This window comes from Crotalus tigris, unplaced genomic scaffold (genome assembly GCF_016545835.1).
Source record: "Crotalus tigris isolate CLP2741 ecotype Arizona unplaced genomic scaffold, ASM1654583v1 scf7180000017683.1919423, whole genome shotgun sequence".
Classification (NCBI taxonomy): Eukaryota; Metazoa; Chordata; class Lepidosauria; order Squamata; family Viperidae; genus Crotalus; species Crotalus tigris.
Window position 1 is genome coordinate 769,388 of NW_024096563.1, and position 15,819 is coordinate 785,206.

Here is a 15,819-nt window from a genome sequence, read left to right on the forward strand (position 1 = left end):
AACTCTCTTCGTTGGGAATAACGACAGAAAAATACGACAAGGGAACAATCTACCTGCTGCTACACATCCTGACTGCAGCTAGGCTTGCTTTTGCGCAAAAATGGAAGAGCAAGGAAATTCCCATAGAGGAAGAGTTAATACATAAAATATATTATATATATATAAAATAGCCGAGGTGGCGCAGCAGTTAGAGTGCAGTACTGCAGGCCACTTTAGCTGACTGTGTTCAGCAGGTCAGCGGTTCAAATCTCACTGGCTCAAGGTTGACTCAGCCTTCCATCCTTCCCGGGGTAGGTAAAATGAGGACCCAGATTGTTGGGGGCAATGTAAATATATATATATATACATTGCTTACTGGTGTACACCGCTTAGAGAGTGCTTGCGCTTAAAGCGGTATATAAGTCTCATAAATAAATAAATAAATTAGCATGGGCGGAAATGGACAGGCTCACAATGATATTAAAAGACAAAAGTGGATCAGTTTATTATGAAACCTGGGATAAATTTTACCGCTGGAGGAATTTGAAGAGGAAGTAGGGATTAAAGACGAATGTTAAGATAGAAATATATGTTATTTTAGAACAAGTATTGTATATAAAACTTAGATGTATATGTAGAGATGAAGAATTGATTATAAAAAGTGGAATAATCTGATAAGAATGTATATACTGGAATGTCACGTCAAATCCAATGTTTGTTTGTTTTTAATTGTATTATAAATAAAATTTGGAAAAAAAAAGCCAGGATGATTTAATGAATAGCAGGATTTTGTGATGTCCAAAAGATTCCTTCCAAATCAGGTACTATCTTAAACTGAACTTCAATTCAGGGTATACCTAAATTCAAATTTGGGCATAGAGTGATATTTTCTAGGGCAGGATTGGCAAATATGGCACTTTACTATCTGTGGACTTCAACTCCCACAATTCCTGAGCCAGCTATGCTCAGGAATGTTCAATTTTCAAATCAAAGCAAAACTGGGGTCAGTGCCAAGTATTCTATTCTATTCTATTCTATTCTATTCTATTCTATTCTATTCTATTCTATTCTATTCTATTCCATTCCATCCTATCCTATCCTATCCTATCCTATTCTTCCCATCCCATCCTATTTTTCCAGTAAATAGTTTTTGCTGATTTCTAAGTTCCTTCAATAATCATAGTTGCCTCAACAGACACCCCAACATTCATAGTCTAGATAGCTATGTACGGTATCATTTCTACTTTTTGCATGCAACGCCTCCAACCTATTTTCCTATTCCAATTTCCTAAATAAAAATGTTTGCCTAGACATGCTATCTTGAATGGCATTTTGCCAGATCAGCATTTCAATTTGCAGGCTTCTCCAGCCAAGAATGAAAGATGTCCACAGATCTTCTCTGGTGCTGCCTGCACTACACTCGTGGCAGATTTATTTGACCTCGCTGGCATAATTTATTTCCATCCATAGGATCATTTATTTTACCTCTCTACCATAACTTATTTCCAGACCCAGTATAATTTATTTTACAGCCCTAATATAATTTGCATTGATTGGCAGGAGCTCGCCAGGGTTTCAGATAAAAAAAAAAAAAAGACCTTCCCAACTCAACCTAGAAATGCTGAGCTAACATTCACAATTTCCTGCACGCAAACTGTGCTCTAAATATGAATGATGGCTATTCCCTAATTTAGTCAGAGTTTACAATCTCAGTTCTGCACTGGGATAAAGACAAACAACTGTACTTGACCGCTTCGAGTTTTCCCATAACATTCTAAGGAGAAGTCTTTTCCAAACTCGAAAAATTTTGTTACATTGGATTAAGGAAGTTCTGAGTCTCTTCTTATGGTAAAACTGAACAGATCAAAAAGAAATTGTCCGGCCAATTCTTGATGAGAAAATTGCTGCAAATTATTATTGTTATTAATCGCATAAATCAGCCAGATGTTCAGGCTGGATTACCAATTTTGGATTCCTTGACTAAGCATAAGCAAAGCAAGTGAATGGACCTGCTTAGCTCCTGTAGCATGTTGGACATGAGTTTTGTGTACTTATTTCTGTTTATCTGGATGCAGGAATAGGAAATCTATCAATATTCCTTACTGAGAAACATCCATATTTTACCTGGGTCTCACTGGTCTGCCATGACTGCTTTTTAGTTTGGGGTTTCTATTGATCCCAACTAATCAATTCCATCATTTACACTTCATTCTCACCACGGCTTTTCAACTCCCTGGAGACGGTGATTATTATGCATGTTACTATCCAACTGCATTAATGCCTGTTACCAAGTAAAGAAGAACAAACCCGTGCAGGAATTGAGAAAGAGGCAAGCAGATTGGAAAAGGAGGAAGAGAAGGGGGGGGGGAGAGAAAGTCATCAAGAAGCTTGCACAGACCCCACCCACGGTCAGGAGCCAAAGTACTAACTGTCATGCATCTCTATAAAAGTATCATCTTTCCGTAAATCTCAGTTCACGCTCACTTTTTCCCCCTTGTTCTCCTGTACAGATTTGTAAAAGGCAGCAATTAATTAGATCAGAAATTGCAACTTCCTTCAGACCAATGTGTTGGAAGAGAGATAATTGATGTAATGTCATTATATCCTTCAATTGCAAGCATGAAAATGCATCTGACATCCAGGAAGGAAGGAAGGAAGGAAGGAAGGAAGGAAGGAAGGAAGGAAGGAAGGAAGGAAGGAAGGAAGGAAGAGGGAGGGAGGGAGGGAGGGAGGGAGGGAGGGAGGGAGAAAAGAAAGAAGGGAGCAAGGGAGCAAGAAAGGAAGAAAGGAAGAAGAAGGGGGGATTATTTGCTGCCCCAAGGTTCCTCTTGAGAGAAATATTTGCACATTTGGGCAGTACCTCTTTTAAAATTTGAATGCATTTCAGTTAATTAACATCAAAAGTTGTACACAAAGCTCTTAAGCAAAAAAAGACACGTTTCTTGTCTTTTTATATCCTCTATCTCCATCCTGCCTCAAAAAGATGCTAACTCACAGTTTCCTTCTCTTTCACCTCCCGGTACCTAGGTATGCCTCTTTGAAGACCCCTCCTACCAGCTGCTCTCCTACAAAGCATTAAAAACTAAAAAAAAAAAGTAGTGATGTAAGTGATTGGATTCATAGGTGGACCCTGTTCTTCGTGTAACAATTACAACCCAACCATTCATGTCTGCTGAGCTCCTCACCCCCCCACCCACCTACCCCAGAACTGGCAGACCCAGGCCCCTGCTCTCTTCTGGACTGGAGCTGGAGATATCAGACGATGGTGAGATGTTTCTTGACCACCAATGGTCAAGCGCTCAACCTTGAGCCCCTCCGACTCATCTTCCCAGCTGCTTCCTGGGCTGCCGTATCTTTGAAAGCTCCTTGCGTCTCCATCCAACACACACACACACACACACACACAATCACATACACACAAGGCCCCTCTGCCAGCCACCTCCCCTGTGATCCACTCAGCCCAGATTGCCGCTTCTCCGGGCAATCAACTGATGAAAATTTAATGACGGTTTCTTTCAAGCCATTTGATTGTGTGGCCTCTCGGCTGCCGCCCCCCCACCAGTGGCTGAAAAGGCTTTTTTAATGGAAGCTCAGGTTGCCCCCCCCCCATGATGTGTTAATGAGGTTCTCGCTTGAAGAAGGGGGGGGGAGTAACAGCTCTTGTATCTTCCTAGCCCTCCCCCTTCTCCTTGCTCTCACTTCTATCCTTTCTTTCTCTCTCCCACCCCTTCTTTTAAACCTCTCCTTCCTCCTCTTTAAGTGCAGCGGCTGGCATTTCGAACTCATAATTGGCTCCGTGTTGACTTCAGCCAGCAATTCGCCCTCTAGGTAAATGCAGACCACCTGATCACGACCTCCCCCCTCTTTCATCTTGGACCCTCCCCTCCCGCCCTCCATCCCCAAAGAGCCTTCTGCACCGCCAAGTGCATTAATAATGGATGGTCCCTTGACCCACTACTCTTTGCAGGCAGATATCCATAGCCCTGCAAGCAAACCTTCAAATCAATGGCAAGGGAGAGCTGGCGAAGCAAACAGCAGGCCCAAGTCTTCCTGAAGCGAGAACAAAAGTTGGAGAAAGCAGCAGGTGATGATCAATAAGGCTGGCTCAGAAATTCTACTCTTTCTCTCTCTCTCTCTCTCTCTCTCTCTCTCTCTCTCTCTCTCTCTCTCTCTCTCTCTCTCTCTCTCTCAAAGGAATGGCTTCATTACACCCACTCCAAAGACTTATTCTTGACTTATTCGCGGGGCTTTTTTTTCTCATGGAATGCCCAGAACGGAGTTCCGGCACCTTTTTTGGATGGAACCTTGTAGGGTAAGCAAAAAAAAAAAAAGGTGCTGGAACTCACACACGTCATACAACCCCGCCTTGCCTACCCTACAAGGTTCCATCCAAAATGGAACCTTGTAGGGTAGGCAAGGTGGGTTGTAGGACGTGTGTGAGTTCCGGCACCTTTTTTTTTTTTAAAGAAAAAAAGCACTGCTTATTCTTATCCGATTTCCAGTATATCAAGTACAGGAAGTCCTTGACTTACAACAGTTCATTTAGCAAGTGTTCAAAGTTACAACAGCACTTTGGGGGAAAAAGTGACTTTGGACCATTTTTTCACACTTAACGACCGTCGCAGCCTCCCCATGGTCACGTGATCAAAATTCAACCTCTTGGCAACTGGTTGATATTTCTGGTCTTCTCATCCAACCTCGTTGGAGCACGAGATCTTATAGCATTTTGGAGAAACAGTTGTCCAATCTCTTCTTGAAAACCTCCTATGATGCAGCATCCACAACTTCAAGAGACAAGTTGCTCCCCTAATGAGTTGTTCTCATTGTCAGGACATTTTTCTTTAGTTCTTGGTCGGGTCTCTCTCGTTAATGATCTTCCATTTGTTACTTCTTGTCCTGCTCTCGGGTGCTTTGGAGAACAGGTTGACATCCCCCCTTCTCTGTGGCAGCACCTCAAATATTGGAAAATTGGAGGTCATCTAGTCCAACCTCCTGCTCAGGCAGGAAACCCTACACCATTTCGGACAAATGGCTGTCCAGTCTCTTCTTAAAAGCTTCCAGCGTTGGAGCATTCACCGCTTCTGGAGGCAGATTGTTCCACTGGTTAATTGTTCTAACGGTCAGGAAGTTTCTCCTTAGTTCCAGGTTGCTTCTCTCTTTGGTTAGTTTCCATCCGTTGCTTCTTGTCCTGCTTTCAGGTGCTTTGGAGAATAGCTTGACTCCCTCTTCTTTGGGGCAGCCCTTGAGATACTGGAAGACTGCTATCATGTCCCCCCTCGTCCTTCTCTTACAGCTGGTCATTGTACTTAAATAAACTAACTAACCAGCTAGCTAGCTAGTTAGCTAGCTACCTACCTACCTACCTACCAAGGCAGCCACACAACTGAGATATTGGAAGACTGATTTAGGACCATTTTTCACCCCTGTGACAATTTCAGCATCCCCAGGGTCACGTGATCACAATTCGAGCACTTGGCAACCAGCGTGTATTTATGATGGTCTCGGTGTCCTGGGGGTCATGTGATCCCCTTTTGCGACCTTCTGAACAAGCAAAGTCAATGGGGAAGCCAGACTCACTTAACAACCGTGTGACTAGCTTAACAACTGCAGTGATTCACTTAATAACCGTGGCAACAAAGGTCCTAAAACAGGGCAAAATTCACTTAACAACTGTCTCACTTGCAACAAGAATTGTGGTCGTACGTCCTGAGCATGGCTCCCAGGAATTCCGGGAGTTGAAGTCCACGAGTCATAAAAGAGGCAAGGTTGCCTAACCCTGCACTAAACACACCCAATTCCAGCAACTGTTTTTATATGATACAGGTAATCCCCCAGATATGAGGGTTTATTTAGCAATATTTCACAAAAACAAGGTTATTCAGAAAGGGTACTTACATTAAGACTTCAAAATTGCAATCAAAACAGCCCTTTGTAGCAATGTGACTTGGATTCAGTCTGGGCTGATACGGTGGCCATTTTAATTCTGTGACTTAAGACTTGTGGACTTCAACTCCCAGAATTCCTCAGCCAGGGGTACCTGGCTGAGGAATTCTGGGAGTTGAAGTCCACTAGTCTTAAAGCTGCCAAGGTTGAGGACCCTTGCATAGTACTGTACTGTACTGTATTTGTAATTACTTTGGGAACTGCTCTGCTTTTTATTGTTTACTGTATTGTAAGTACAGCATTTTGCAAGCTTGATTGTTTGCATTTGCCTGAAACTTATAGCATGTGGCTGCTGCTGCTCCTTTCCCTAGCATAGACCCCCACTTACTGGAAGGAAGTTCCTCTCCCCATCCCATTTTGGATTTTGGCTGGAGAGGCTTGTCCTGATCAGGAGCAGTGTTGTTGTTGTTTTTAAAGGTTTTAAATTTAAATTGCCTCCAGAGTTATGGGTGTTCTCTCACTGGAGGCTTTTAAGAAGAGTCTGCATAGGCATTTATCAGAAATACAGTACAGTTCTGTACTCTCTTGTGAGAGCAGTGGGTCAGACTAGATGACCTCAGGGTCCCTTCCGTCTCAATTACCGTTGCAAGCCAACCGTTCTGTAAACTCCACCCCATCTCCCTCTGCATGCCTGGCTGGAGACGCTTAAGCTAATGGCCGGCAAGTGTTTGTGTGTGTGTGTTTTAAAGCAATCGGAGATTTCTGTAAACTCCTGGAGACGCTTAAGCTAATTACTTTAGTGGCAGCTGCAATCTTAGAGTTCTCCATTTCCCTCTGAAGAAGCTTGAGCTGCCTAGCAACAAATGGCTTTTTTAAAAAACGCCTACTGCCAACTTGAGAGGCAGTTTACCTGTATTGTGGTTACTGAAACCAGAAACAGCTGATTTGCGGCTGGAAACAGCCTGCAGCAGCGGAGGAAAAGTCTCTCATTTCAAGCAGCCATTGGAGGAAATAGTAAATCAAATCTTTGTTCATTTAAAGACCCATTTGATTCAATTAATGAGTTTGATTTTAAAATATTGTGATATTGAGTCCGATTCATTTGACGATTAGGAGCCTAATGGACAGGTTCTTCTTCAGGGACTACCTGTATTCCAAAACTGGTGATAGAATCTATGCATAAAATGAACCCAACAAAACATGCATAGCCTTCCACTCCCCCCCCTCCACCCCCCCCCCGTTAATTGCACCCACTAAAAGCCAGAACCCGATACATCTATTGATTTTGCTTCTCTTGCGATAGCAAAGAGACAGTGCCGATTGGCTGAGTGCTAAATTGCTGAGCATGAAATGCTCAATTGCTCAGCCAGCTAAGCCCAGATTCTGATGGGAAGGAGGGGGGAAAAAACATCAATTTGACCCAGATGATCTAAATTTCTCTGAAAGCGTTTGGGGAGTGACCAGACTCAGTAGTGCTCACAAGGACTTCGCCAGTTGGGCTGGAGGGGCTGGGGGAGAGAATGGACGTTCACCTGAAACTGGAATTAAAACCCCAAAGAAAAAAAACCCAATGTTTTCGACATTTGAGGGGAAATTGCCTGAAACCAACTAGGAGGGTTCTCACCAGCTCCCTCACGCCATGACTTACCAGCCCTTCCCAAGGTCAGGCTGGGAATGTGTCTGCAGGAATGCTCTTCAACAAATGTCGCTCCATTAAAATTGTGTGCATAAACTTTTTTCTTCAGCCAGACTCACCAATATTTTTTCCTTTCCTTTCCTTCCCTTCCCTTCCCTTCCCTTCCTTTTTTCCTTCTATCTTTCCTTCCCTTTCCTTTCTTTCCTTCCCCTTCCCTTTTTCCTTCTATCTTTCCTTCCCTTTTTCCTTTCCTTTCCTTCCCTTCCCTTCCCTTTTCCCTTCTATCTTTCCTTCCCTTCCCTTTTTTCTTTCCTTTCCTTCCCTTCCCTTTTTCCTTCTCTTTCCTTTCCTTCCCTTTCCTTTCTTTCCTTCCCCTTCCTTTTTTCCTTCTATCTTCCCTTCCCTTCCCTTTTTTCTTTCCTTTCCTTTCCTTCCCTTCCCTTCCCTTTTTCCTTCTATCTTTCCTTCCCTTCCCTTCCCTTTTTCCTTCTATCTTTCCTTCCCTTTCCTTCCTCTTCCCTTTTTCCTTCTATCTTTCCTTCCCTTTCCTTCCCTTTCCTTCCTCTTCCCTTTTTCCTTCTATCTTCCCTTCCCTTTTTCCTTTCCTTTCCTTTCCTTTCCTTCCTTTCCTATCCCCTCTCCTCCTCCCTCTCCTCTTCTCTGCTTTCTATTCTTTTCTAGTCTCCAACTTTCTCTCGAATCTCAATCTCTCTTCCTAGTTTGCATTATCTGGGCTCCAGAACTTAGTCCCAGAAAGATTATTCGCCTCTGATGGAGAAATGTAATTTGGGGTCCACTGGTGTTGTAGAGCCCATATCTAAGCTTAGTCCTATTATTACACTGCAGCAAGACAGGGTCCTCTGAACTTTCAAATTCTTCCCAAGTCTCCAAGTTTGTCTTTGTTGATTTCTCCCTCATTCATTTTCTGTTCACGCTCAGCTTTGGTGGAAGGTCACTGCTGCCTCTCGGCAAATGCCCTCCTTCCACCGAGAAGGCAAAAGGTGTGGGAGTCATTTCTCATTCCAGGGAAATGTGAACAGCTAGCTGCTTGTGCCAACTATTACAACCAGCCAAATGCTGTCGAGACCACAGACGTTTGCCGTGAATGAAAATGAAGATGGGCAGGAAGTGAAGGAACATCTGTAAACTGAAAACTGGAAGCCCATGGGTACAATTTAGAATAAGAGGATAACAGAATTGGAAGGGATTATGGAGGTGTTCTAGTCTAATTCCCTGTTCCAGCAGGAGACCTTATACCATTTCAGACAGATGCACAATGTTTGCATGCCGGCAAGTAGCTGGGCTATGCCACTGCCACCATCATCAATAACAACACAACTCTCCCATCCTTCCGTGCAAAAACTAAGCAAACAAACAGAAAGCAAAAAGAAGAAGACAGAAGGAAAAGGCATAAAGAAAGAAGAAATGGGTGGTTCCCTTTGATTAGGAACCTACGTATAAACAACCAGGAGCGCATTAAGAATTAATCAGATACTAACCAGATACATTTAACATTCGATCTTAACATAATCTATAATAGCTCCAGCAACTGCCTGCTGCAGATTTAGAAAGCAATTTTCAAAGGCCCATCCTGCTAATTGCAAAGGTCTTTGTGAAGTCTCACCCCTTGGATATTTCATCTTCTGTTTGATCACCGAGAAAGTATATTTGTTTTTCTTCTCTTGCTTTAAAAAAAAAAACTGATATTTTTACAGATATTTTCTTCTGAAACCCGCTTCATTTTCGCACAACGATGCTAGTCTGGGCAAGCTTTTGAGAGCCAAGGGAGAAGGTGCTTGTAAATTGGCACCACCACATTGCAAACAGGATAGAGTTATTGCTCACACACACACAACAGGTAGGGACAATTTTCTAAAATTTTCTTGGGTTTTGAGAAGTTCAGCCTCAATAAGGGAGAGGTGTTGGGGAAAGGGGGAAGAAAATTAATTTATCTTTGAAAAACAAGGCACGTCGTTTTTCTGACACATCAACTTTCTGATTTCACCATATCACCAAATTTTCAGCTTCCTTCAACGTGTCCTCATAGGACTTCTTGAATATGATGTGTCTAGATTCCCATGTAGCTTGTTAACCTAGAAAACTAGTGTTTGGTTATCTCTCTTTGAGATGCTCAATTCAGAATCACACTTAAGTTAAACATTAACCTAAAGCCAGATACGATATTGGTTCAGGGGCATTGTTGAATGTCCTTGGGTTATGAAGATCACCTCCTGGCATAACTTGAGTCTTACCCAACATTTCTCTGGAAGTTTATGCTTGGAATTTTCACACTAATGGGAAATGAGGAAGGAAGTGAGTAGGCAAATTTATTTTTTTTGTGAGGGAGGCAGTGACTGAACTGGTCATCTGAGTGAAGGACCTTCAAAACCCTGGATTGACTCCACTGACTAAGAGTGTCCACCAGATCTTTCAGAATAAGAAGGAACTGAAGACTTCTTCCGTTTGTCTGGAGGAAACCTTCCAGAACTCAGGTGTCTTTCCATATCTTTGCAGTCCTTCAGTCCTGGTTCCTAATCTGGTCTGACTCCAATTTGGATTGACTCCATGGAGTAAGAGTGTCCACTAGATTTTTCCAAATAAGAAGGAACTGAAGAGTCTTTCAGATTTTCTTCAAGAAAACCTTCCAGAGCTCAGAGGTCTTTCCACATCTTTGTAGCCTTTCAGTCCTGATTCCTAATTTATTTAAATTTTGTATGTTTTGGTTGTTCTTTGGTTCCTTTGGTTAGTTTTTTTAGCTGTGATTTGTTGCCTTATTTCTTGTTGTCCAGGCTCAATTCCACATGCTACGAGCCAGACATTAGAAGCTTTTTGAGATATCAAGGATTCTGAATACTTGTTTGGGGCACCACCAGGTCCTAAAAGACACCAGGACCCAAAGCAAAAGAGCTTGTTTCCTTCCGTAGCCTTTCTTTTAGATCAGTGGTTCTCAACCTTTCTAATGCCGCGACCCCATAATACAGTTCCCCATATTGTGGTGACCCCCAACCAATTATACATCACTGGGTGCCAGGGGCGTGGCCAAAGAAAAGGGGGAAAAATGGCAGACAGCCTTGTTTGGCGACCCCCGTGAAATGGTCGTTCGACCCCAAATGGGGTCCCGACCCACAGGTTGAGAACCACTGTTTTAGATGAAACAATAAAGAAGGAGAGAGAGAGAGAGAGAGAGAGAGAGAGAGAGAGAGAGGTATATCAGCGAAGTAGCGTGCGTCATTCCAGATCTCCCATGTTCTTCTCTTTGCATCTGTCTTGTACCATTTGTACAATTATGACATTTGTCACCAGAGCCGTGGGAGTGGGGGTTGGAAATTGCATTTGAACAAAAATCACAGGAAATGCTCGGGTAGGAAAGCAGAGCTTTTTGAAGGCAGAGTCTTTTCACAATCCAGGCCTTTGCCTCTAGGCACAAATGACATTCAAAACAGCAGGCGAGTGACAATGTGTGAGATTAAAACTAACAGTTCTCCAAAGAAAATCATTTCCTGTTTTTGCTCCTGCCCAAGCAGAACAAACTCAAGAAAGCGGTAGAGGTGAACTTAATGAGCTTCAGTCCTGTGTCTGCCACAAATTTAATATAGGTCGTCCTAAACCAGGGGTAGGCAACCTTGACTCTTTTATGACTCGTGGTCTTCAACTCCCAGAATTCCTGAGCCAGCCATGCTCGGGACGTACGACCACAATTCCTGTTGCAAGTGAAACAGCTGTTAAGTGAATTTTGCCCTGTTTTACGACCTTTCTTGCCACAGTTATTAAGTGAATCACTGAGGTTGTTAAGCTAGTCACACGGTTGTTAAGTGAGCCTGCCTTCCCTATTGACTTTGCTTGCTCAGAAGATCACAAAAGGAGATCACAAGATCCCCGGGACACTGAGACCATCATAAATACACATTGGTTGCCAAGCGCTCGAATTGTGGTCACGTGACCCTGGGGATGCTGAAATTGTCACAGGTGTGAAAAAGGGTCCTAAGTCAGGCTTTGGGAAAGGTTAGAAAACATATTTTGAATCTGAACTGGGGATACAGTATGGAACTGCAAATAATTCAGGTTCTCTAGCAGAAGAGCAGGCAGAGATGGAAGGGGGAGTTAAGCAAGTCATCAGCCCAGAATCGTTATGTTCCCACAAACGATGTAACAGTCTTGAATACTGTTAACCCTTATCTGGTGCCCCTTTAGTACTGAACTTTAGTCGGCTAGATTCCTGTGGGTAGGCTTGAGCGATCAATGTCCTGAACTGCAACATAACGTATGGTCCTGATTCTTTGAGCCTGACAGCTCTCATCCAATCTGGCTGTTGCAACCATTGTGAGCTGAGCCTTGCGGCAAGATTTCATCACAGGCCATGTTTCACCATGGCAACCCAAGCTAGGATCGTGTTTCCCATCCCACCTGAGGTGAAAGGGGGCAGAGAGGAACCCAGGTAGCCCCGGAGGAGATTTGCAGGAACAACTGTGAAATAGTCATGCACGATGCATCAGGTGTGTGTTTTTCAAAGGCATCTATTTCAGTAACCATGGCTAAGAAGAAAGCCAGGTGGAAGGATCTTCGTTGTGATTTGAAAGGATGCTGATTTCATCTCCAGGAGTATGAAATGGGGCGTTAAGAGGAGCCTAGTCAAGGCCTAGCCATGACCTTGGGAGAGCAGAGCCCTCTAATGAGTCAGTTGCTAGGCATCTGTTGTTAGCAACGGGTCCTTCTGAGCTACATCCTTTAAGCAGGGGGAATTAGCAAGATGCTAATGATGGGTGGGAAGCAGGGACAAAGCTGCTGTCATCTGGAGGCTAAAGAGGAAACTGGTGAAGGGAGAGAGAAAGAGAAAGAGGGAGGGAAGGAGAGAGAAAGGAAAGAGAGAAAGAAAAAGAGACAGAGAGGAAAGGAGAGAGAAAGAGAAAGAGGGAGGGAAGGAGAGAGAGAGAAAGAAAAAGACAGAGGGAGGAAAGGAGAAAAAGAAAGGGAGGGAAAGAGAGAGAAAGGAAAGAAAAAGAGACAGAAAGGGAGGAAAGAAGAGAAAGAGGGAGGGAAGGAGAGAGAGAAAGGAAAGAGAAAAAGAAAGAAAAAGAGACAGAGACAGGGAGGAAAGGAGAAAGAAAGAGAAAGAAAGAGGGAGGAAAGGAGAGAGAAAAAGAAAGGGGGGAAGGAGAGAGAGAAAGGAAAGAAAAAGAGACAGGGAAAGAGGGAGGAAAGGAGAGAGAAAGAGAAGAGAAAGAGAAAAAGGGAGGGAGAGAGAGGCTCTTAAAATAGCCCCTTATAAAAGCTTCCATCCTGCTCACCCACAGAAACAGGAGTGTTGATTTATTTATCAATGATATTTGCTTACTTTCCTTACAAGAAAAACTGATTAAAGACCTATTAATAATAGAACAAAAAATGATCCTTTGGACTGCAAATAAACTTTGAACAGGAGGACCCGAATGAAATCTCTTAATATTTTTAAACCTCTAAATATTTAGAAGGAAGGAAGGAAAGCAAGAAGAATGAACAAACGAGCCCTACAGTCACCACAGAATCTTAAGGAAATCATCCGATGGGGAGAAAAACCTTTATAGCCAAGCCAAGGCTGTTGATCACAACGTTGGTGCAGTTGATGCTTTGAATCCATAAGTGAACGCACTGCTATCTAGGTAGAGCAAGGGTCTTCAAACTTGGCCCTTGTATGACTTGTGGACTTCAACTCCCAGAATTCCTCAGCCAGCGTGTCTGGCTGAGGAATTCTGGGAATTGAAGTCCACAAGTCATAAAAGGGCCAAGTTTGAAGACCCCTGGTCTAGGCTCATCTCTAAGTTAATTCAGGGTATATCGTTGCATGGGGAGACATCTTCAATAAAAAAGCATAAAGAAAAATATTTTACTGTTATATCATACCTGCCTCCATCTGTAGAAAACTGGATCCCTTTCAATGAATTTGGGGAAACCAAGAGTGGAGTAGTTTAAAAAAAGAGAGAGAGAGAGAGGCTCAAACTGCAGCCACAACCACAAATCGGAACCTTTTTGCAACGTGCATTGATTGATCAAGACCAGGGGTCTTCAAGCTTGGCCCTTTTATGACTTGTGGACTTCAACTCCCAGAATTCCTCAGCCAGTGTGTCTGGCTGAGGAATTCTGGGAGTTGATGTCCACAAGTCATAAAAGGGCCAAGTTTGAAGACCCCTGATGTAGACCCAGGGTGTTCAACCTTGACAACTTTAAGACCTCTGGACTTCAACTCCCAGAATTCCCCAGCCAGCCTGGCTGACTGGTGAATTCTGAGAGTTGAAATCCACAAGTCTTAAAGCTGCCACGGTTGGACGCCTCTGATGTAGAAGGAGAGACGTATGTCCTTTAGGGTTGAAGATGAAGACATTGAAACCTCCTAAGGTGTAATAGTTTGAGGCAGTCCCCTCCAAAAAGCCATCTCTCTTCTACCTCTCCGTACGATTTCCCTTCTCAAGCAGCTGCTCCCTTCCTCCAGTCAACCAGACAGTGTATTTATGAGTTCAACGTTGCAGGTTTGCAGAGGCTGCGGGCAAAGCCTGAGGCTTAATGAGACAGGATTCCCAGAGGGTTGATAGCTTTTGAAGGAAACCCTCCCAGTGCTTTCTTTGACCAGCAACCAACTTGCCTTTTCTCACATGGTCTTTTCGCCCCAAGGACAAGTCACCACCTGATTTCTACAGCCTGAACCTGTTCAAAGAAGGCCATTCCCTTCTCTTTATTTCACCCGGTTCTTTAGCCAAGACTATTTCAATGTATTTATAACCCAACTTTCCATGTGAAGGTGAGTTTTCTGAACCACTTACAGCAATTTTATAAGGTGGGTGGGTCTTTGGTGCTCCCCGAGCTTCGTTGTTTTCCTGCAGATGTTTCGTTTCCCAACTAGGTATCGTCGTAAGTGTTTTGATTCCCCAGTTGGGTAATGAAAAGTCTGGAAGAGAACCACCAAGCTCAGAGAGCACCAAGGAAACTCACAGATCAACCCTGAACTAGAAATACTCTCTTCTATTTATTTTACAAGGGGTGGCGAGAGATGAACAGAAGAAAGATTTGGTGAAAGTTTGGTTCAGATGATAAATGGGAAAGATAAGATCCTGAAAATCACCATCATGACAGTCTGAGGCCAGGAAGGAGGAGGAGGAGGAAAAGAGGAGGAGGAATAATTATCTCCCATCAACCCCAAAAGGACAAATGACCACATTCCCATTTCATCACCGCACCCTTGGGGTCTCTTGCCTTTTCTCAAAGTGTCCAGTGTGGTTTCCAGCAAGCAAACAAACAAACAAAGCTCTCTTCTTCTTAATTACTTCAAAATGTGCTGAGACCTCCTGTGCTTTTTGTAGCCTCCTAGCCTGCGAAAGAGCTGATGTATTTCTGTTTTGTTTTGTCTAGGAGGAGGAGGAGGAGGAGGAGGAGGAGGAGGAGGAGAAGAAGAAGAAGAAGAAGAAGAAGAAGAAGAAGAAGAAGAAGAAGAAGAAGAAGAAGAAGAAGAAGAAGAAGAAGAAGAAGAAGAAGAAGAAGAAGAAGAAGAAGAAGAAGAAGAAGAAGAAGAAGAAGAAGAAGAATGTAGTACTGCAGGCCACTTTAGCTGACTGTGTTCAGCAGGTCAGTGGTTCAAATCTCACCGGCTCAAGGTTGACTCAGCCTTCCATCCTTCCGGGGAAGGTAAAATGAGGACCCAGATTGTTGGGGGCAATGTAAATATATATATACATTGCTTACTGGTGTACACCGCTTAGAGAGTGCTTGCACTTAAAGCGGTATATAAGTCTCATAAATTAATAAATAAATAAAGAAGAAGAAGAAGAAGAAGAAGAAGAAGAAGAAGAAGAAGAAGAAGAAGAAGAAGAAGAAGAAGAAGAAGAAGAAGAAGAAGAAGAAGAAGAAGAGGAGGAGGATGAGGAGGACCACCAAATCCATCCAATTTCACTCCGGGATAGATCGCTTTTCTTGCCGGTGGCATTTGTTTATTGTTAATATAGATATCCGCCTTTCCCTTTTGTTTATCCCTCTGCAGATCATCAAACTCTTCCTGCACGAAACCCCTCCCCCAGGGGTAGAGCTGGGTGTAAAAGAGGGTTTCGTGCTGCAAATGCAAAATCCATGCCTTTCTTTGCTTTTTCCCTTTTTTCCCTGGGATTCTGGGACCTCCCCTCTGAAGTCTGAAGGTGCTTTGCAAAGCGTTGGGGCTCCAGAGAAAGAGACTCAGCTCGGCTCCCTCCCGCTTTCAAGAGACGTCCTTCTGATCCCAAACTCACTCAGCAATGCCCTTTCAATTAATCAGCCAGCCCACACCGCCAGGCTGTAATTGAGTCCCAGGGTGCCATGATTAGACC

General features: G+C 43.5%; 1 protein-coding gene across 7 annotated transcripts in view; it reads right to left on the reverse strand.

The window, feature by feature from the left end:
• The window catches only part of CCDC33 (coiled-coil domain containing 33), a 100,683-nt gene that overhangs the window by 58,210 nt on the left and 26,654 nt on the right, over nt 1-15,819 (reverse strand). The gene's annotated exons all lie outside the window — the stretch shown is intronic.